We start from the raw sequence: 22,524 nt of genomic DNA, 5'->3' as shown, positions 1-22,524 counted from the left end.
GTTCATACAACAGCTTCTAGAAACGGATGAGTAATGTTTTACATCTTACACTATCATGTTTCAATAAAACTCTTCATGAATACAAATTTTATCATACTGTAGCTATATAATTTCCAGCTTGTTGCATATTTCTAGTAGTAATTCAAATATTGGTAACACCTAACAATACGGGTGCACTAAAAATGCAGTAATTCATATTTAACTAATGTACAGATAATCATGGGTTAATGTATGCATTAGTTAAGCATGTATTAATACATACTAGTGCACCCGTATTGTAAAGTTTTACCAAAATATTTTATAAACACTAACCATTTAATGAAAAATATAGATAGCAAATACAACTTCATAAATAAATGTTTTTATTGATGATTATTTTGTCATTTAAAATATCAACAATTTCACAAAAAAATGCTGGCCCTTTCAAAATTCGAGTATTTTAATAAATTCACTTCGAATAGAGTCACTTCGGGTGTCGCACCTTTTTTAACTGAGCTGCGTAAAAATGGTAGCAGATAGCAAACATACCAGATGCTGGCAGAAGCCGGTGATTTCCTGAAGATTAATCTTCTCATTCAGACCATATAATCTCAGATAATCAGCACTCTCCGTCATTGATTGTGAGATGTGTTGCTTTGTAATGATGATCTTGGATGAAGTTTAATCTCAGTGGGTCTTCAGATTGTTTGTTTGTTCTGCATACCTGTGTCTTTGAGATGTCTAAAGATGATTATCAGCTTGTAATATCACCCTGGAGTTTGACGGTTTCTCTTTCACAATCATATGCATGCAGCACTGACTGTCTGGTGCATTTTATGCTCACATAAATAAAAAGCACATAGCACATTGAAGATTGCCTAAATGTGTTTTATTTGAGGCACTTAATAGCAAGTAAACTAGATATTCGACTTTTGTGTCTGTGAATAGTCTGTATTTATTACTTTGGAAGGACAGAAAATCTTGTCTCAGGATTATTTATGTTTTTTTTCTGTACAGCCGTTTACAGACTGTTATCATTTGAATGAGCTTTTCTGTGCCGGTCTATTATAGTGGTGTCATGGACCTCAGATTTACCTACCCCTTAACGGCATATACAAACATAATGAACTGTGAATGGTCTCTACATGTCATTCAGACAATTTCTTTCTAGCTGAATGGGTGATTTCTGGCCAAAATAAGCAGCAAAGTGGACAGGTTTTATGCAGTTGTGACAAGTGCTGGGTTAACTGACTGGAAGTAGTGAAAAATACAAGTGAAACCCAAAAAATGAAACATCATTTACTCATCCTCACCTCCAAACCCTTAAGTATTTGGTTCATCTTTGGAACTCAAATAAGGATATATATTTTTTTAATCAAATCTGATAGATTTCTGTCCCTCCATTGACAGCTAAGCAACTACCACTTTGATGCTTCAAAAAGTTAGTGATCGTAAAAATAATCCATATAATTTGATCGGGTTAGTTTAAATTTTCTGAAGAGACTTGATTGCTTGATATGATGATTTAATATAGGCTTTTTGTTCACATAATCATTGATCAGCGAACATAAACAGATCAACCATACTTGCTTGACACATGAGAACAAATCTTTTTGTTTCTTGCAGAAGCTCTAATGTGCTGCATAACACAAGAATGAACCTCATTGAACCTCATTGGTTCTTGCAACACAAGAATGAACCGTATTGGTTCTTGCACATCAAACAAGCATATTGAGCTTCCATTTACCATGTTTACATGTGAATAAAAGCCTAAATCAAATCTGTTGATCATATAAAGCGATCGCGTCCAAAATATAACATTTGGATTTAAACCGCTTAATTCATATGGATTAGGTTTGCAATCTTCTTGTGATTATTGCCAAGCGGCAATCACCCCCAGTTTATGTTGAAGTCAATACGGAAGTAACTTAAACTGCAATTCCTCGACTGGCCACTAGAGGCTCCAGAAGGGAGCAGAAAGTCATTGAGCCCTATGTTAAATTTCCAAAATTTATATTAAAAAAAAACATGTTTACAGCCTGGTACAAATTTTGGTTTTGGTCTATACGGCTAATTTTGCCCTTCGTTATAACTGTGAGTGGGGATAATTTTTTAACTTTTTTAATAACTTTTTGTTTACATTATATAAAGATTTAAAGTTCTGCATATTTAAGGGCGTGGCCACTTTGAGTGACAGATGGATAGCCATTTGTCCACTGTCTGTTAGTCATCACGTCACATCAGCTCCGCCCACTTCCCGCCTCCCGTTATGACGCACTGCCAAGAAGGCAACGGCCAGCTCGAGCCTACTTTACACTTCAAAACTGCTCTTCAGAGTCCTATAGGTGACATCATGGATACTAAGTCAATTTTTTTTACAGTCTATGATATTGCCTCTTAATGTACTTTGAGTAACTTTTAAAGTAGTTTGACCTATTGTTTAAATATTTTAAAATGGTTTGGTAAGCCACAGTTTGAAAGAAGCTTTCTTAAAATTGGCACACATACAAACACTTAGGTGCAAGTTTCTCTTCCTCTGAACTTCTCTGGCTTTTTGTGCGGACTGTGAATGTGTTTTCTCAGGGCTGTGTTGTGCACAGCTGCAGGCCTTTGCTTGAGGGAGGTGAGAAATGTCTGCCGGGATGTAATTGGTGTGACAGAAGCCCGCAGTCTTTCTGTACTTCCACCTATCCGCTGGCTGTTAGCTTGCATTAAATGTCCTGTGGTACTTGTTGTAACCCAGCACATCTGTGAGGACGAGCAGACCTCTCTACCTATTTTCTCCTCCTGTGTGGCTGTTAAGACTAAGAATGCAAATTTTGGCTTTAAGTGGTTTAAAGGATTTGCGGTCAGAAATCGAACATATTGACATGGTCTCCTTTTAATTTAAAACCTTTTAAGCACAGCCTGTTTTCAAATGATTAGAAAATATCCACCATTTTTTTGAATTTGAGCTTTTGTAATCAGGCCAAAATGCAGACGGAACAGCTGTATCCGTGGTAACCACTAAAGCTAGCGCGTGTTATGTGTGTGTTCTGCGTTAATGATATTGCATTTATCTATGTCTCTGCCCTTTTGCAAAGAACGATAACGAGCCATTTGAAAGGCCAGAGTGCTCGTACGGCCCCCACTCTCCAGCTCCTACGCCTGCTTCATATACCAATGTCGCCTAGTTCCACATCTCCACTCACGTGTCTGCATACTTTTTATAAACCACATTTTGTGTTGACATACCTGTCCCGTACGTAGATCCTGTATCATCTAAATAAATCTCTTTAGGGCAGATATGACCGTATGTAGTGTGGTAGAAATGTGTTTTGCTATATGGTTTATTATACCACAATACTTATATATTTACATTTAGAGGTTAAGCAGACGTTGTTTTCCACAGTAGATGCGTCTGCATGGCAAAATGAATGAAGATTGACTGACTTACAGTCAACCTAGAGGAATGTGAAAATAGAGAGCAGATGTCTTAAAAGTCAAGGTTATGAAAATCTCACAGAAATAGGCATTAACTGTGTTAAAATATATATACGGTATCGTGAAAAAGTCTTAGGCACATTAGTATTTTCATCCTAAAAAAGGGTTAATCCATTTATTTATATATTTTGCTAGTGTATCAGTAGGAAATATCAGTTTAAGTTTCCAAACGTTCCTTTTGCCATTAATTGTAATTATCTAATTAGAGTTTTGTATTCACAAGGAGTCTGACAACAGCCGGTATGATCCACACGGATATCTGATCTCACCCTCAAATCTGTCTGTGATTACACAAAGAAACAGATAAAACTGAGACCAACTGAATCCAGAAGAACTGAGGAAACATATCCAAGATGCTTGAAGAAACCTTCCTGCAAATCTACCTGAAAAACTATGTGTAAGCTTACCTGGAAAAAAGTTTATTTTAAACATAAAGGGTGGTCACTGACATCAAATATTGATTTGACTGAGTTAACAGAGCATCCTCAATGTACACCATATATATAGCTTGACAAGCCAGACCCACATCAAGATGTTGGATCTGGGAACTCATCATTGACAGGGCTCAGTCCGAGGGGCGGGATAAACATTTGTCTTTCAAACTCCCTCTGCAAACGATTGGATGGCGCTGCAACCAACCAGAGCAATGTGAAGCGGAGTTAGTTGACAGATTAAAGTTTCGTAAAACTTTGCCATATCCGGTCGGCAAAACTCAGAACACATCTTCCCTTCTTAAGAATGATTTAAGTGCGTTTTTTGTTCTTTTCTTTAAGAAAAGCTTTAAGGGTTAGTTCACCCAAAAATAAAATGTATGTCAATAATGACTCACCCTAATGTAGTTCCACACCCGTAAGACCTCCGTTCATCTTCACACACAGTTTAAGATATTTTAGATTTTAGTCGCATCAGAGCATATGCAGTCTATGCACACTTGACTTTCCATGTCCAGAAAGAACATCATAAAAGTAGTCCATATGTGACATCAGTTGGTTTATTAGAATCTCTTGAAGTATCGAAAATGCATGTTGGTCCAAAAATAACAAAAACTACGACTTTATTCAGCATTGTCTTCTCTTCCGTGTTCCTCAAATAAAGATTCAAACGGTCATGAATCAGATTCATTTTTGGGTAAACTAACCCTTTATCTCTTAAGTGTTCCAGGGTCGCAGCCAAAGCCGTTTCGAAAGAGCGGCGTTCAGCAGCAGCTTTGTTTACAAGTAACACGCAACGCTGAAGTTATGTTAAGCCCACCCACCGACTCTACACACGATATGATTGGCCTGTCCAGGGTGTTTTTTCCAGCTCAGAAGTCTATTGAGAGTTGCTAGACTACATTCGCGGCAAATTAGATTTGCTGCTGCTAGGGTGCGTCTAGATTTCTAGGCAAGCATTTATACACAAAATGCCTAAAACTTTTCACAGTACTTTACTTTTGCAGGCAGGTTTTAGTTTTAGCTTTGGCATCGACATTTAAATAGAGAATTATGAATGTTTACTGGAGTATCTCAAATTTGTTTTCATTACTGCCTGTTTTTGCAAAAACGGTTTCATGGCTGGTTTAAAAAACAAACAAAATTAAAGGTGGGGTAAGTGCTTTCTGGTAACCGTTGTTGATATTTCAAATCACCAAAACAAACACGCCCCTGCCCCCAAAAGGGGCTCGCCCCTATTTTGAACGCTCCGCCCCACACATACGTAACCCAGGCAACGACTGTAGCAGAATCTGTGTGTTACTAATCCAGGTCGAATAGTCGATGAAAAAGTCATCCCTTCCATCACAAAAACACAAACTGTTCTCTTGAACAACTCTATAGTACACAAGCACGACAGTCCAGCTAACGACATATTGCAATTATGACCGGATAAGGGTTATCTAGATCATGAAAAGAGGAAAAAAACATATATTAGGAGTATAGTATCTTACTTGTCTGAGACAATACGATCGCAAATGGACAAACAAGCAAACACGACACACGAGCATAGTAAGCCAAAAGTCAGCATATATTAGACTAGTTCTCGGCTAATGTCCATCATGTGTGACTTTAAATAATGACGTGCACTGAGCGCGAGGGAGCGCTCTTCTCACCATCATTAGTAGACACGCCCCTTACCTGATGATTGGCTACAAGTTTGTTATTCCATTCGGCCCGAGTCCTTTTTCTAAAATGGTTTTGAATAAACTTACCCCACCTTTAAGGCATAATTATATACATATGCCTTAACCGCTTTAATTTCTGGGTTTGTGTTGATTTTCAGATTTTGAGGAAAAAGAGACGAGGGGAAAGGCAGACATTTTCTTGTCCGCTCCTTTCTTACTCCTTTTTTTGGACCAAATCCATCGAGTTTCTGCTCAATTGCACAGATTGTAATCTTATTCTGGCAGAAAGACCTGCTGGAAATGAAGCCATAGATCACACGGAGGGGAGCGGACTGGTAGAGAGAGAGAGAGAGAGAGAGAGAGAGAGAGAGAGAGAGAGAGAGGGACGGAGGGGGCTGGCAGAGATGGAGAGGTGGATGGAGAGATTGAAGAGGGTAAGAAGGAATAATTGCATGAAGGCGAGCGGGGGAAGAGAGAAATAAATAAAAGGCTGTATCCATCACCTGGCCGAATCCACTGCGCATGTTACCCATGTTACCTTGTTACAGGAGATGGCATTTAGACAGAGGGGATGTTCTCTCTTCACTGCCTGCCCGCATTAACATTCTGATTCTGCGGTATATGCAGCATGAAGTCTCTCCTACAACCCCATTCAGTCTCACAGAGACAGCTCTGTCTTTGACTCCCTCTCTCTTTCATTCTCGCTCGTTCTCTCTCCATCTCTGCGCTTTTGGCAGTGTTCAGAGAGGAAGCAGAAAGAAAAAGGGCGCGAGGAGACGGGGCTATCTCTGTTATGGAGAGCTCTTTAGTGTCTTTGTGCTCTGCATGTGTCCGGCCTTACCCTCACATGTACCCGCTTGTGTTTGGACTACCATGAAACTGCCCGTTCAGCCCTAGCAGCCGTTGCTATGGAGACAGAGTGATGATGAACCCAGAGAGAGGCTGCAGGTAACCGAGAAAGAAACAGAAGGAGAGACAGACTTGAAACAGTGAAGGGGGTCTCAATGGAGGTAACCGTTTACTTTGAGCAGGACCAGTTGAGGAGAGGGGACAAAAAGCAGAACTTCTTTCCATCTGTAGACAATTTGATGACATCACACTGGATATTTTAAAGGAAATGGTGCCGCATCTATATATATTAAGTGCACTTAACTGTTAAAAGCATGCTTTATTGAATTCAATGAAACTAAAGCTTTAACATTAACTTGGGTAAGACTTTCATGTTGGTCGGAAAAAGAAAGAATTAATATTCTGTGACGCTTTAATTGTGCTTTATACTCAGAATTTAGTCTCAGCTTTGCCTAAGACTAGGCTGACAGGTATGGAACATGTTTGGAGAATTTCCTTTTAATGATACAGTAAATGCTGTATTCCATTGGCATTTATGTTTATGTATTTGCCAGATACTTTTATTCAAAAGTGTCTTACAGTGCATTCATGGTATACATCTTACCAGTTTGTGCGTTCCCTGGTAATCTAACCCATGGTCTTGCCATTGCCATGGCATGCTGAGCTATAGAGTATTTACACTGTAAAAAAATATTGTTGGTTTAACTTTAAAAAAGTAAGTAACCTGGTTGCCTTAAAATTTAGAGTTTTGCAAATAAAACACCCAATTACCCAATATTCTTACAAAATATTTTAATAAAGGTTGTACATTTTCAAAAAATGTTCATTGTATTAACAAAACAATTTTTTTTTAATGAATGCAGGTAACTTTTTTTAAAAATATATATTTTTTACTGTGTAGGCCTTTTTTAAAGACCAGATTGTACACTGCAAAAAAATGTTGGTTTAATTTTAAAAAGTAAGTAACCTCATTGCCTTAATTTTGAGTTTATTGAAATTAAAACATTTGAGTTGATACAATGAAGGAAATTGGTTTAGTAAATAGAAACTCAAAATATTATTGTATCTGAATCACATAAAAATGTGATAAATAGCACAATTTGGCATGTTTCACTGCATCAACACAAATAATACATACACAATTACCCCATATGCTTACAAAATATTTGAATAAAGGTTGTCGATTTAAAAAGAAAAAAAAATCATTGTATTATCTAAAAAAAAATATTTCAATGAACAATTTGAGGGCAACCAGGTAACTTTTTTTTTTTTAAATATTTTTTTACAGTGAATGGAATGGGTCTGTTAAATGTGCAGTATTTCTCGTTTGCTTCTATTTTCTCAGGGCAATTGAGCAGCTGTGTTGTTCTGTCTGCAGGTGTCTGTTCTGCGCTGTGAGGTTCTTGGGGTTAATGGATCTTTGTGTGACATGCATGCAGCAAAAATGATCGACTGCTGCTAATCTGGAAGCTAATGAGTTGTAGAATCACTTGTGATTTGGTTATTTAAAGTCACCATTAGACATAAATTGTGATCTTCTTTCCTTTCCTATCGTGACTTTGTATATCTGACTGAAACGTTTTCTCCACTTAAAAGTATAGCACCTAAAAATGAAAACTGTCCCTCTTATACCCTCATTTTATTCCTCTTTTTTTTTTTTACAAAACAAAATTGGACACAACCACCTTTTATTTTTAAGACATATTCCCATTGAAAGTCAGTGGCGGCCAATGTTGTTTTGGAAAAACGAAAGCCTTGGAACAACGTAAATGACAAATTTTAATTTTTTGGCACACTAACTCTTTACAAACAGGTGGGTATGTAATGCTTTTTTTCTTCATTCAGCTGAACAATAGCCGAGTAAATTTTGGTGCCAGAAAAAGTGGAGCTTTGACACTGTGACAGATAACTATCAGAAACTAGGACAGTTCTCAGAGGGACAGTAGGGGACATGACAGCGGGGACAGGGACTCATGATGAGGACCCCTCACCTCGGAGTTTGATTTGCGCCCTACACACACACACACACTAATAGACCTTCGTTCCTTGAAGTGTCCTTCACTCCGTGCAGGTGCTGTTACATGGTGACCTGTTTGGCGGTGGAACAAAGACTCTCTCCTGCCTTTTCTCTCTGTCTTGTATTCAGTGCTCCAAAGATAAAAGACGTTAATTTCCTTCTTTGTGCCACAAATTCCTCTTCACTGACAAGCCCGTTTGCACCAGTTGCTTTTCTTAGCGACTGCTTTCAGACTGGACTCATTGATCGTCCTGATTTCACATCAGTCCTTCTGTCTCTGCATCTCCATGGACGCGTCCCCGCCGATCGTCCTCATCAGCCCAGCCCGACAGACCTCCTCAGGGGGGCCTCTCGCAGGAAACATCAGTGGGCGAGTAGGAGTATTCATTAGATGCATCCATCCATTCCTCTCTTCCTCCACCTGTTCTCCCTGGGAAGCGCTAAGGTTAATTAGCACATTCGATTACATAGACGCCTCAACCATTTGCCCTCGTTTTCCATCTCCCTCCTTCCCTCTCTCCTCCTCTAAACTCCATCACCTTTACCGACACTCTTGAAAGCCACTCCATGGGCCGGTTTCCCAGACCTGGACTTGTCGTAATTGCTTTAAATGGTGACCAACCATTAGCAGTTTAGTATCTTGATGAATGGAGGGTAAGGGTTTGTTGGGAAATAATGGAATTAAACCTTAAACCAAACCTCATGGCTCTATAAAGAGCTTTAAATAAGGTAATCTAAGTCAGAGCTTCTTCTAGAAAGAACCCTGTAGCTGCCATTTAGTCAAGCGATGAGCCATTAGCATGCCTGGCTATGTGCAGCTATTTGTTTACTGTGATTCGAATAAAGATAACTAGTAAAACAAGCTCTCTGTGAGCTGTTTTTGCCTGAGAAGCCTGCAGTACTTTCTCCAAGCTGCCATAGAAACACGCTTTGACATGTTGCATGCGCTTGTTTTTCTTGAGAAAGCTCATAACACATGCTTAAGCTGTGGCACTAGCGTTAGTGTGTGCGCTTGTTTTCTGGAATGCGACTGTCTAAATGACAAATGTAGATATTCAGAACTGTCGAGATCATGTTAGCTCACCTTATGCTATCACTCATCAAGGTTAATGTTACAGGTCAGCATAAACGTGTTTGCATACATCTCTGAGGGTGTGTTCATTTGCTGTCCTTTGCTTTTTTTTCTGAGTATATTATGAGTGAAATGCTTTTTTATGCAATGCGTAGACCCGTACGAATTTTGATGCTGGCGTAGTTTGTACTGGTTGTTGTTGCAAACATGCTAGTACAGCTGGTGGATTTTTATAGCCATAATCAAACTATGACATTATTTTGATATTAATGTGCAAACCTAAGACAGTTCTCACAAAGTTTTGTTTACTTTGTTAACACAGCTTTTTGATGACTTTGATTCACTAAATACTCCTGTTCTGTGATTGAACTGCACTGGTTGCACTGTATGTTTCTGATTCACTAAAAAGAACCAGCAAATAAGAGTCCTTCCTTCTGCGATTGAACTACTCTACACTGATTGTACTGAATGTTTTTGATTCACTAAAAACAATAGGTTTTTACAGTAAGAGTCTTTTGTTTGGGAATTGAACTGCACCAGACTCTTTCAAAGATCTTTCGATCCAGCTCACAATAGTCTGGTTGCACTTTTATGTTTTTTTGATTCATACATAAGTGTCATTCATTCAGTGAATCAGACTTTTTTTCAAAGTTTTGACACATTGTGTTTTGTAAAAATACAAATTTGTAAAAGTGTGAAGTTGTGTTTGGTGGCACAGAATCCACACCTGATGTGTCTGTTTTGACATCTTTAGCCTATTCTCTGCCCAACATCCCTGCGGCTTTTCAGCAACAAAAGATGCCTCACAGCTGTACTCAATGTTCCAACTTCAGTCTTCACACATCTTTTATAAAACTTCCTGCTGTTAGACGTGCACACAGATCCTTTCCATCCACATGACAAAGGCTAACCCGCCCAGGGCAGAGCCGATTCATTATAACCTTATATGCAACCCATAATCCTCCTTTTTGTTGCAGCTGCATACAATGCGTGTAGCCCAGTGTGATGTGCATCTACAGTTAAGCCCCACTGGATACGATCTGTCCCTTCCCTCCTCCAAGCCAGTCTATGCGGGCCAGTAAATAACAGCAAGGTTAAACACCTCTTGCTCAACTCCTCACTGCGAGGAGCAAAAAGAGAGAGAGTTTTCAGAGGAAGGCTGGAGATGAGCCTTGGCGTGAATAAGGATGGATGGTGAGATGAGAGATGGGAATGATAAATCGTGCGCTTTGGAAGTGCCTCTCCTTTATGTAAAAGAGGTGCTTTCAGACCTGACACAGCCATAAATCAGACATGGACTTCTCTCTCTAATTTCATTACAATGGCAGGCAGAGAAGCACACAAACACAGTCTTTCTCTCACACTCGATGTGGGTTAAGCTGTCTGGGGGTCTGTGTTTTGGCCACAGGGGGTTCTGTAATATTCACCTGATGGGTTTGTTTATCTTTTAACAGCGGTGCTTCATCTGTCACACCTCTTTTCCACCCAGTGTGTGAAGTGCAAAATCTAGTAAAGCTCTTTCTCTTTTAATTTAAAAGCAGTGATTTGAACCAGATTTAGCATGCTGTCTGGAGAAATTTTAGGTATTTTACCCATATATGTATTTGATCAAGCAAAAATCACTGCCACACTATTACAATGTTCTGTGTTGTATTTTGTAGGGCATTGCTATACGAGGTATCTGGGTTTGCATCCACATATTTTTTATGCAAATTTTGGTATTTTGCATAAAAATGCTGGATGGAAATACAAAGTTACAAAAACAAAGGGTTTGGAGTATTTTTTTTTTTTAATTATTCAATCAATATTGTGTTTTAATAGTGTTGTTTAGTTCCTCGATTTTTACATTACATTAATGTTTTTTTGTTTTGTTTTTTACATATTTTTGTCGTCATCTACTGCTCACTTTATTAATCTAGTTAAAGCACTAATGATTTATTAACACACACTATCTCAAAATGACTATCCATTTTTTTCAAACTGTACATTATATACACTATATTGCCAAAGGTTTTGGACACCTGCCTTTACATGCACATGAAATTTAATGACATCCCATATGTGGTGCCATAATCCGTACGGTGTAATATGGAGTTGGTTCACCCTTTGCAACTATAACAGCTTCAACTCTTCTGGGAAGGCTTTCCACAAGGTTAAGGAGTGTGTTTATGCGAATTTTTGACCATTCTTCTAGAAGCGCATTTGTGAGGTCAGGCACTGATGTTTGTCGAGAAGGCCTGGCTCACAGTCTCCGCTCTAATTCATCCCAAAGGTGTTCAGTCGGGTTGAGGTCAGGAGGTCAAGTTCCTCCACACCAAACTTGCTTATACATGTCTTTATACCTTGCTTTGTGCACTGGTAGTCATGCTGGAACAGGAAGAGGCCATCAAACTGTTCCCACAAAGTTGGGAGCATGAAATTGTGCAAAATGTATTGGTATGATGAAGCAATGATGGGGGCCAAAGCCCAACCCCTCTAAAAAATATATATATAAAACACCATAATCCTCCTCCACCAAACTTTACACTTGGAACAATGCAGTCAGGCAAGTACCATTTTCCTGCAAACGCAAAACCCAGACTCAGTCTGGTCTACAGTCTATAGTATTGCCAGAAAGAGAAGTGTGATCCACTGCTCTAGAGTCCAGTTGCGGTGTGCATTACACCACTGCGCCCCATGCTTTGCATTGCACTTGATGTAAGACTTAAATGCAGCTGCTCAGCCATGGAAACTCATACCATGAAGCGCTCTACTCAGTGTTCTTGAGCTAATCTGTAGGCCACATGAAGTTTGAAGGTCTGTAGCTATTAAGTCTGCAGAAAGTGATTTTGTGCGCACTATGTGTCTCAGCATGAGCTGACTCCTTTTCTGTGATTTTTATGTGGCCCGTTCCTGTTGTTCCCAATTGCTACTGCTTTGTTATAATACCACTAACAGTTGAGCATGGAATATTTAGTAGTGAGGAAATTTCACGAATGGACTGCACAGGTGGCAATCTACCACAGTACCACACTTGAATTCACTAAGCTCCAAAGAGCGACCCATTCTTTCATAAATGCTTGTGGAAGCAGTCTGCATGCCTAGGTGTTTGATTCTATACACCTGTAGCCATGGAAGGGATTGGAACATCTGAATTCAATGATATAGTGTATATTGTGAGGCCTAATGTTGCAATGCTCACTTGTGACGATGCTTTTTTTAAAAAAAATCAGATAAAAATAGTATAGTATTTAAATATCATCCATTTATTTATTTATTTTTTGTTTTTTTGTTTTTTTGTAACTTGAAAGGAATTATGACTTATTGTCCTGAAGTTTAATATTGGTTCGTCTATTCATGGGATAGCAATATTTACATATTGTAAATAATAAATATATAATATATAAATAAATATATTTATTATTATATCATAATAATAAAAAATAATAAAAAAAATCACACAAATGTTTGTTGTTGTTTTTTTTTCCTGCCTGCAAAAATCATAAGTCCATTTAAAGTGATAGCATAGCTCTATTCAAACAAACAAAATTTGTAAGTTGAAGAACCTGCAACCCTAAAGATAAGTTGTTGTAAGTGTCCAGCTATTCTGATGTGTACTGTGGGTGTGAGACTAGGTGTGGCAAGGTTGGACAAACTATGGTTTAAAAGCAGGTTTGGGTAGATTTTGAGACATAAGGGGTGTGTGTGTTTTGTGCGTGCGAGTTATGTTTGTCTTTCTCTGTCTGTAGACAGAGTAAGTGACTGTCCTCCTTCAGGTGGGAGATGCTCACGCACATTTGCGCGTATGTCCTCTCTGTGGGAGGTGCCGAGGGCTCCAGCTGTTTTGGCAGATAAGCTGTTGTCGACGAGCTCCTGGCTTCCCACCGTGAATCGGCGGAACAGAGCGACTACTGTCACCACACACACACACACACTCGCACTTAGCCAATAACACACTCCCAGCGAGCCAACTTACACTCATGGCAGGCTGTCCACCTGCTCTAAAAGTGTCCACACAGCACAATCGTGCACGATTCGAACCCATAAGCTCGGTTACTATGGTTACCTAATTACCTCTTGGTCCCAGCACACCGGCCTGTACGGAACGTAAACAACTATTCAGCGGAAACTCTCTCACAGCTTTTCGGCATTAATGAAACGTACACACGCAATCCTGCACAATAATGATTTATGCACAAATATCCCTGCGGCCTTGAACATAATTGCATTAATGAAGGCCGGCGTTCCCTCTGTTGTTTTTCTCGCTGATGACTCAGACTGCCATGTTTAGCAAACGGTAAAAATCTCTCCCAACCTGTCCGTCCGTCAGGGCGTTCCAAAACTGCCAGCCTTTAACTCAGTAATCACTGCCTGAATCAGCTGAGAATGTTTCTGTCAGATAACACTGACCAAGCATCGCTGTCAGCTCGGGTAAAGAGAGCTGCTGAAGCGTATCCACTGCCGAATGGAAGGCTGGGATATGGCTCCTCTTCTTCCAGCTTATGAAACCTTCAGACTCAGTGAATTACACTTTCGACGTGCCCTTAAACCAGCTTGCAGATGCTGTGCAGTCAATGCTCAGACTGTAGATGGAAAATGTTTAAAATGGTATGAGATGGTCACTCGTCTGAACAGAAGAAATTGTTTTGAAGGTGAAACCGTGGTAAATGTTGGCTGGGTGGGTCTCTGACCATGTTCAGTTGATGATGGCAGTGTAATTTAATTTGGATTAACAATTGTTTGGCAGGCTTGTTGACTGAGAAGATGTGCGATTGACTGCGATTGTGAATAACAGAGGAACTATTCGGAACTAACACTTTAGAATCACTTTCAATAATCACTCATTAACAAACATTATTGGTATGCATATTAAATTGGTTAGGAATGTCATGAAACTTTGATTATATTTTCAAGTGTGTTTATTTTAAAAATGTATAAAGTACTGAGCTGTTTAGCATTACAAAGTGTTGCATAGCTAGAACCTACTGCTAACCAGGGTTAACTGAAACTTATATTGCTTAAAAATATATATTTTATTTCTGCTAGTTTTCAGTCGTGAGCTTAATTTACTGTACATATATTCAGAATCAGAAACGGAAAGCATGCTTTATGGAGTGTCAGAAATATAAATCTATCATACAGGTCTGTAAAAAAATTAAGAGACCACTTAACTTTGAGAAATCAATGTTAAGTGGTCTCTTAATTTTTTACAGAGTGGGGCACTAGATTGTTTGGTAAGGACCAGATTAGAGTTTAAAGTTCAGATTAAAGTTTTTGTTAGTCTGACACTTACTATTAGCTATATAAACAGAAAAGGAAGTGTCATCTTGTTGTGTCTGTCCCCATTAGACCTTAAGCATAGCAAGCCCAGCAAACTTACAGTAAAGTCTCAAAAACAGTCAACGATAATTTATATATATAAACATCTCTTCACAAACGCGATCAAATCTCTCAATTTGCTGAATTTTCAGGACGTTCTGTTCCAGGACTGGATTTATGAGATTAGACAGCGTCTAATCTAATAAGGTTGACAGCGCCTTGCGTGTTTACGCATGCAAATTTAGCTCCACCGTACTGCATTTGTGTGTACAAATCTGTTGGCACGAAGATGTGTTTTTCTTCATATGCTACAGATGGAGAGAAGCAAAACTTCTCGTTTCACTCATCACTTACTCAGACTTAGCTGCCAATGAGTGCCATTCATTTCTTGTTTACATAGCCCATCTTATAAAAGAGCTCCTCTCATGCCCTACTGCAACGCTTTGGATGCAATACAACTATTTAAGATTCCTATTTCTCTGAGTAGAAGTAGTTTTTTTTTTTTTTTTTAAGAGGCTTATCATAACTGACCTAATGAAGAAATGATGGCTCTTAAAGACCAAGACGAAGATCCAAAATGATATTTTCTTTTGATAGGGAGTGTTACACGAAAGGAGCTGAACCTATCCCTCTTCATCTCTCTCTTTATTGATCCGTTTTAGTGGATTTTTGGTGGCATTTGCTCATTGCTTTCTCATTTCTCAGAGTTTATTGGATGACTACCACCACACGTTTTGCAATCGAAGAAAACGGCAAAGCCGTGAGAAGCTGACCACATTCTGCTTTTTCTTTCCAACAGTCCACATTCATACAGCTCTCTGACCCATATTTTGACTCTTTCTTTGCTGCCAAGTGTTCAATTTAAAGTTGATTTGATTTAGAAAAAGAATTTGTGAACCGCTCGGTTCTTGTGCGCGAAGTATTTGTTTTTCTGGGTGAAAGGTCATTCTGCTGAGGCCTGCATGCGGATGGAGAGGTAGCTAATCCTGGAATATCCTTTTTGAACTAAAACCATTTTTTCTATAAGCAGCTGTTTTCAGTGAAAGATTTTCACAGTAAATCTACTCAGCTGTTGTCAAAGCGGGTGAAAAATACCTGAGCTAATCTAAAATCCAGCAGCAGGACGTTGAAATCCCTAGGAGCTCTCTGGTCAATAAGCACCACATTCTGCAAAGCAAAGCAGCTAATTTAACCCACATCTATTCTAGACCCAGCACAGCAGGATCTTTGTCCTAGAACAGTGGCCCAAAAAATGGACACATAATGTATGAATGTCATTTGTTTTATGTATCCTAGCCTGTCACTTAGAACCACTGTATTGGCACTGAACCAGAAATATGTATATCGAAGTTACCAATAAATATGATCTCAAGCAGCTTATTTTCCTGTTATTACATTTAGAGATGTGTCGTCATCTAACACTGACTAAAAGTTAATGGTAGCACTTTACAATAAGGTTTCATTAGTTAACATGAATGAATAACTGCATTTATTCATCTTTTTAATGTTCATTTCCACATTTACTAATACATTATTAAAATCAAAAGTTGTATTTGTTAACATTAGCTAATGCACTGTGAACTATCATTAACAAACAATGAACAGATGTATTTTATTAACTAACCTTAACAAAGATTAACAAATACAGGAACAAATGTATTGCTCATGGTAAATTCATGTGTATTAATACGTTAACTGTTAACTAATGAAACCTTATTGTGACATGTACACACAGAATAATTTGTCAAATTTTGTCACTATGATCATCTACAAATGATCATCTTACTGTAAATTATAATGTTCACTCTAAGAAAAGTCTGTAAAAAGATGACCCAATGTACTCTATTGTCCCAATGGAGGATTTTTTGTGTTTTCAATGTATTTTGAATTTGGCATGCATTGTATTGTTTTAGGTTTAAAGGCAATGTCTGTAAACTGTGTTGTAATGGCAAATTTCACCATTCACAGCATTTATAAAATTGGTCCTGAGAACGGCATGAAATTAATACAGAAATCATACACTAACCAATCACATTGAAAGTCAGAGAAAACATATCCTCAGAATGAGAATTTCGTTCTAGAAACTGCTCTAACGAAAAGAAAATGGCAATTGATTTAATTAAGTATTTCCTATACATTTGTGCGATTTAAATGTTCAGAAAAAGTTGTTTTTTGGTGCCACTGTGCACTTTGTTTCTGCTTTTGCTGATAGCAGAAAAAGCCTCAAGACCCTGAGCAAAGTAGAGGATTCTGAATCTGAAGCCTTTAGTTCTGATGTTTAGAGAGTGAAAGGGAATGAAACAGAGTTGTTCTTTTGTATTCTTGCAAATCCATTGAAGATTAACCTGATTTCTCACAAAAGCGGCAAAGTTTGCTGTAAGTTCATTCATATTTTGCAGTCAAGTAGCACGCGGCAATCTCTTGCGTCCTGCAGTCTAATAAAGAGAGCTCCCACTGCTTTTTATTTTATACCTTGGCTTGCAGAACATTACCTCAAGACATTTTCATGTCATGTTGCAAGAGTCTGTCCAACAATATGTAATGGTTAAAGGTGTGGATGTTCAGAAAATGTGTTCCAGATTAAATCTTTTAAAGTTTATTGACATGGGAACCAGAGGTAGCAGGACGGGGGAGTGCTGAAGTCTCTGTCCTTGTTTTATAGGTGTCCAACGTTGGACTCCTAATCCTGGATTACCTGTGGAGTTTGTAGATGTCACAGATTAGATGGGAAAGAAACCTTTGCTCTTTTCGTGGAATGGCTTAAAGATGTTTCTCTCACACACTGGGATAAGGTTTTACGATTTTAGATTCGCTCTCATTAGAAAGACTCCTACTTTTTTTTTTTTTGTCTTCTCTGAGGCTAATACATGCAAAAACATAGAAAGGCATCTGATGATTTTGCAACAAATCCATTGGGTTTTAGTTTTGGGACCTTTCTATTCTGCAAAGCACAACAATTGAATTCATAATTTTGAAGATGAGTGAAAATCCAAGTTTAAATATTTCTGTTTCTCTATTCGTCCCCCTGCGTATGTGCTGCTGTGTTTTTAGATGTCACATCCTCGCTGATCAAAGCCAGATGTGTACAGTCTAGTTCAGCTTTTGTCAAGCTGTGCAGTGTACTATACTATTACATATAATGTTAAATATTATGAATGAAGAATAGTTTTTAACATGTCATATGACCAACCAGTCAGTAACTGGACTGATGTAAGTCTCACAAACCGAAAGTATACGCCGCATTAATGGATTCTGATTCTTTAAAAATGGAAAAACTGAAAAATTACTGACGCCAGTTGTGAACTCCATATCGTCTTTGAACGATTTACTGACAGAGTGAGTTTAATCACCCTCAAGCCATCCTAGGTGTACATGTCATTCTTCTTTCAGACAAATTCAATCAGAGTTATGTTAAAATATGTCCTGGCTCTTCCAAGCATTAAAATAGCAGTTAATGACGGAGCAAAATCTGAAGCCCAAAAAAGTGTATTCATCCATTTATAAAAGTTATCCACATGATTCTGGGGGGGTCTTAATAAAGGTCTTCTGAAGTGAGTATTAGCCTGTATTAGCTTTCCGATGTGGATGTAGTGTAAGCATTTTGAACTGCCAGGTCATTTTTTTAAAAATATAACTATGTATTCGTCTGAAATATGCCATATATATGGCTTGAGCGTGAGTAAATCTTAATTTCATTTTTGGGTGAACTATCCCTTTTAAGCACAAACCCCGCCCCTCAGCTGATTTAATTGGTCAACCCAATCACTTAAGTCACCAGTCAAAAAAGTACACACCTAATGGATTTAGTTCAAAAATATCATTGATGGATCTACACTGGACAAACAGTAATGCTATCTATCAGGACGTTCTATCAACACTATACTAAGATAGGTACTATGATTGACATGACCAATTAAAATTTTAGAACCGGCTGGGAAATGTGTTTTGTATCCTTTTGATGGACTGATTAAAAATAACAAGTTTATAAGAGGGCCATTTGATTTATAAATATTTATAATGATATATTATTTGTACTCAACTTGTGCTGTTTTTCGTGTATAAAACATTGACACATACTCTAAGGTAATGTCAGATGAAACCGCAAGTGATCTGCCATAAAGCTTTACCATATTTTCTCTCAGTTTTATTAGTGTCACCTTTTTTGTCGCATTTACAACCATTTTAGTCGCAGTCCAGATCCCTGCTTTCCATAAGTGGTCTGCTTGGATTGAAGAGGTACTTTTGTGTTGTGAACATTGGAGTATATCTACTGTACTGTTTTCCATAATTTGTCCCCTTTCAATCCTGCACCAAATCATTTTGGGGTCATGTGGACACTCCAGAGTCTTGAGTAATAGATGTACATTTTCACTTCCAGGTACTGTACCTTCCTTTTTGTACTTTCCTGCAGAGGAAGTGTTGTTGTCCAGAAGGAAATTACCAGTTGCTTGAATTAATGACTTGGGCAGGCAGTTTTTCTTGCTGACAGAAAAGCTTCACCTGAATGAGCAAAAGCCTTCTGCCTCAGTTTCCTCTGTGGCGTGTCGTTGTGTTTTTCGTTCCCTGCTGCTCTTCGCAGTAGAAACACTCTTCCTTATCGACAGTGTATGACATCACTAGCATTTCCTTTTAAATATTGTGCTGTACTTGAGTTGATGTCACCTATAATTTTTTTTTTTTAATTTCAGGGAAACTTTAAATAGGCACATTTTCCCCTGCCTCTCTTGGATAGTGGTGGTGACATGTCATAGTTCGATTTAGCTGTCATGCTGACAGACGCATACATCACCCCCTGCTCTGTCCATAAAACATAGTTTAAACATTCATCATCTCTTATTCCATCATTCACCTTACTTTCTTTTTCACCTTGCATCCTATATCGTTCTCTTTCGGTTTCTCGATTTCTTTTTACCTCAGCCCTCATTGCCAGTATAGGGGTGTTTGCAGGCCCTGAGTGATGTGGTATTTAATAAAGACGTGCAGGTGGTTGCCAGATTGTCAATTTTTATGCTGCTTGTGGCTTTCAGGTTGATTAATGTCCAGAGATGCCATTTATATTGCTCTCAAGCCTGGCTTTAGCGCTGGCCACTGGCTCTGGTGCCTTTTATTTCAGACAGAAATTGTTACATTTTGTGACCACTGCCTTTGAACTACCAAATACTTTTCTGTGTGTATTACTATATAGTTCTTGTTGGTGCTACATTGAACATAGTGCAGACTCAGCTTCTAGTAAGAAATGTGGGGAACTTTAGGGAGCAATGATTTTGTTGGGTCAATGATAATGTTAGTGAAACTGGGTAAACCCAGCCTGATCTGCCGGCGATTTGATTTCGCCCTGCAGCTCAGGATGGAAACCTGTACATTTATTTCTACTGCTTCTGTTACACTTTTACACAGGAACCAATCTCTGACTGGCTTATCCACCCGGCACACTATTGGTGGGTTTAACACAATGACAAGTAGAGAAGTGATGGGTCGTTTCCCGTTGATCACGCCTCTTCTGGTCTGATTGGTTGAAGGTCTATCCAATTGCATACAGAGTCATTTAAATTATGCTCTTTTCTCACGCCTCTAGTGGTCTGATGGGTTGAAGGACTATCCAATAGCAAATCATTTGAATTCTGCTCGTTGATCACGCCTCTTGTGCAGTAGAAAATGCCTAGCAGACTCCCCAGACCAATGTTCAATCTTAAATTGAGCTTGGTCTGGTGATAGCCAGACAAAATGTCCTTGCTTTTTCTTGAAAACATGAAATGAGAGTTTAAAGAGCATGTTCTTCACTTTGGTAGTTCCTTTTCATTCATAATTTAATATTTTATATGTCAAGATTTCTTAGTAATTCGTTTTTCATGCTCATTTTCCACCATGTTCGACTACGTGATACATGTAGGTAAATGAGCTGTTTTTAATGCTGCTTTGGAATTTAATGATATGCAAATGATCTGTGTCATGATTGGCTGATCTCTTGTGAAATCACTAGTGATTCATAATATAGTATATCATCAGTTGTTGAACAATATTATAGACTTTTTTTTTCGGTTCATTGTTTGGTAAATTCTATAGCTCTATATCATGTTCTCATGCTTTAACATCACTACTGTAGTTTTGGTTGGGTTTGTGTTATGAATTCAGTGCTATAGTATATCTCTATAGCTGTGTTTCATAAGAGCTGTTTTTTCGTAATATTTTCCCTTTAAAGTAAGTATACAGTATTAGACATCTTGTAGCTGAGAGAACCTAGAGAGAAGGTGAAATAGGTGGTCTGCGACGCAGCTAAAAGGCCACTTGTCACCTGACAGGAGTGAAACAGCAGGACTCCTGTGGACTCTGGGAAAAGGACATGTCAGGGTCACTGTAAGCAAGAGTGGCAAGACAAAGATGAAAAGATTAGAAGAAAGAAGTGAAAGGAAAGGTGGCGGGAGAACGAGAGAGGGAAAGGGGCCGCAGGTGCAGCAGGGAAGGAAACTGAGTGAAAGGACGTTTTTGGTTGTAGGAATGAAAGCTTTGTGGGTGGCATTGTTTTGATGCTACTTGTATTGTGAATTGAGTGATCTACAGATTGTTGCATTTAACAAATTCTGCTTTAGACAACTAGGAAAAACATAGCCACAATAGATTCCAATGGAGTTTGACATTAGCGTGTTGCTAAGCTAACTAATAATTTTAAACGCAGATTAAACAATGAACAAATCACTGTTTTTATTTAAAACTAGCATGTTGCTAAGTTAACTCTTATAATTCACAGTAGAACAAATTACTTATTATACTTTCATTTAAAGTGTCAACATTTCTCTCGCCTTGTTCGCCATCTTCACTTTTTTTTCTGATTGGGTTCATCATAACGTATTCTGTTCTGATCCTAGTTAAAATAGGGGCTCTTGCGAGGCATGTTTAAGATGCCTAGCTTTTGGAACGGCGTCAGGAGCATGTCTATGATGCCTTAAAATGATCCCTCTTTAGGCAGCTAGGTTTTGGAACAGAGCATAGGGAGAGATACAGTGAACTGTTTGTGTCTTTAACCCGTCTATCCGTTCCCACGGTATCAGGAGGAGGAAGAACTGACCCTGTATAAGCTCTATACCCCTTCATCCTTCATCTCTCTCGCTCGCTCTCTTTCTCACCCACACATTCAGATGCACAAGGGATCTGTTCACAACATCGACAACATGAGTTATTTGACTTAATATTGTTTAGATCAGCGGTTCTCAACTGGTTTTGCTTCTAGATGCAAATATTAGATATCAAAGGGGGAAAACCAACACAGAACCAAAATAGTAGATCTACTAGCTAGAGTTTGATTCAACATACAGCCTTTGATACTAGGATTTTTTATTTTTATTTTTATTTTAGCGGTTTTATTCTAACTATGACTACACTACCATTCAAAAGTTTAGGCTCAGTAATATTTTTTATTGTAAAGATAATTTTTTTCAGTAAGGTCACATTGAAATGAGCAGAAATTACTGTAAAGACATTTAAAGACGTTTTCTTTTTAAAATAAATTTCATTCTTTTAAGTATCGAACTTTCTATTCACCTGAAACCTTAAAAAACAGAACTTGCATCATGGTTTCCTCAAAAAAAATACAGTTTTCATCATTGATCATGGAAAATGTTTCTTGTGCACTAAATCAGCTTATTAGAAGGATTTCTGAAGGATCATGTGACACTGAAATCTGGAGTAATGATACTAAAAATTCGGCTTTGCCATCACAGAAAATATATTAAA

At 38.3% G+C, this 22,524-nt stretch overlaps 1 protein-coding gene across 4 annotated transcripts in view; it reads left to right on the top strand.

Moving 5' to 3' along the window:
• sema6cb (semaphorin 6Cb) overlaps positions 1 to 22,524 on the top strand; it is a 163,434-nt gene that overhangs the window by 44,856 nt on the left and 96,054 nt on the right. The window contains exon 1 of one of the 4 annotated variants that reach the window (XM_067448499.1): positions 6,490 to 6,508. The exons of the other annotated variants lie outside the window; for them this stretch is intronic. The gene's annotated coding sequence lies outside the window, so the exon portion shown is untranslated. Of the gene's footprint in view, positions 1 to 6,489; positions 6,509 to 22,524 lie in introns of those variants that run through there. 4 annotated transcript variants of the gene reach the window in all.

The sequence above is a fragment of the Pseudorasbora parva genome, chromosome 7 (genome assembly GCF_024679245.1).
Source record: "Pseudorasbora parva isolate DD20220531a chromosome 7, ASM2467924v1, whole genome shotgun sequence".
NCBI classification, from domain to species: domain Eukaryota; kingdom Metazoa; phylum Chordata; class Actinopteri; order Cypriniformes; family Gobionidae; genus Pseudorasbora; species Pseudorasbora parva.
This window is presented reverse-complemented; position numbering and strand designations above follow the sequence as displayed.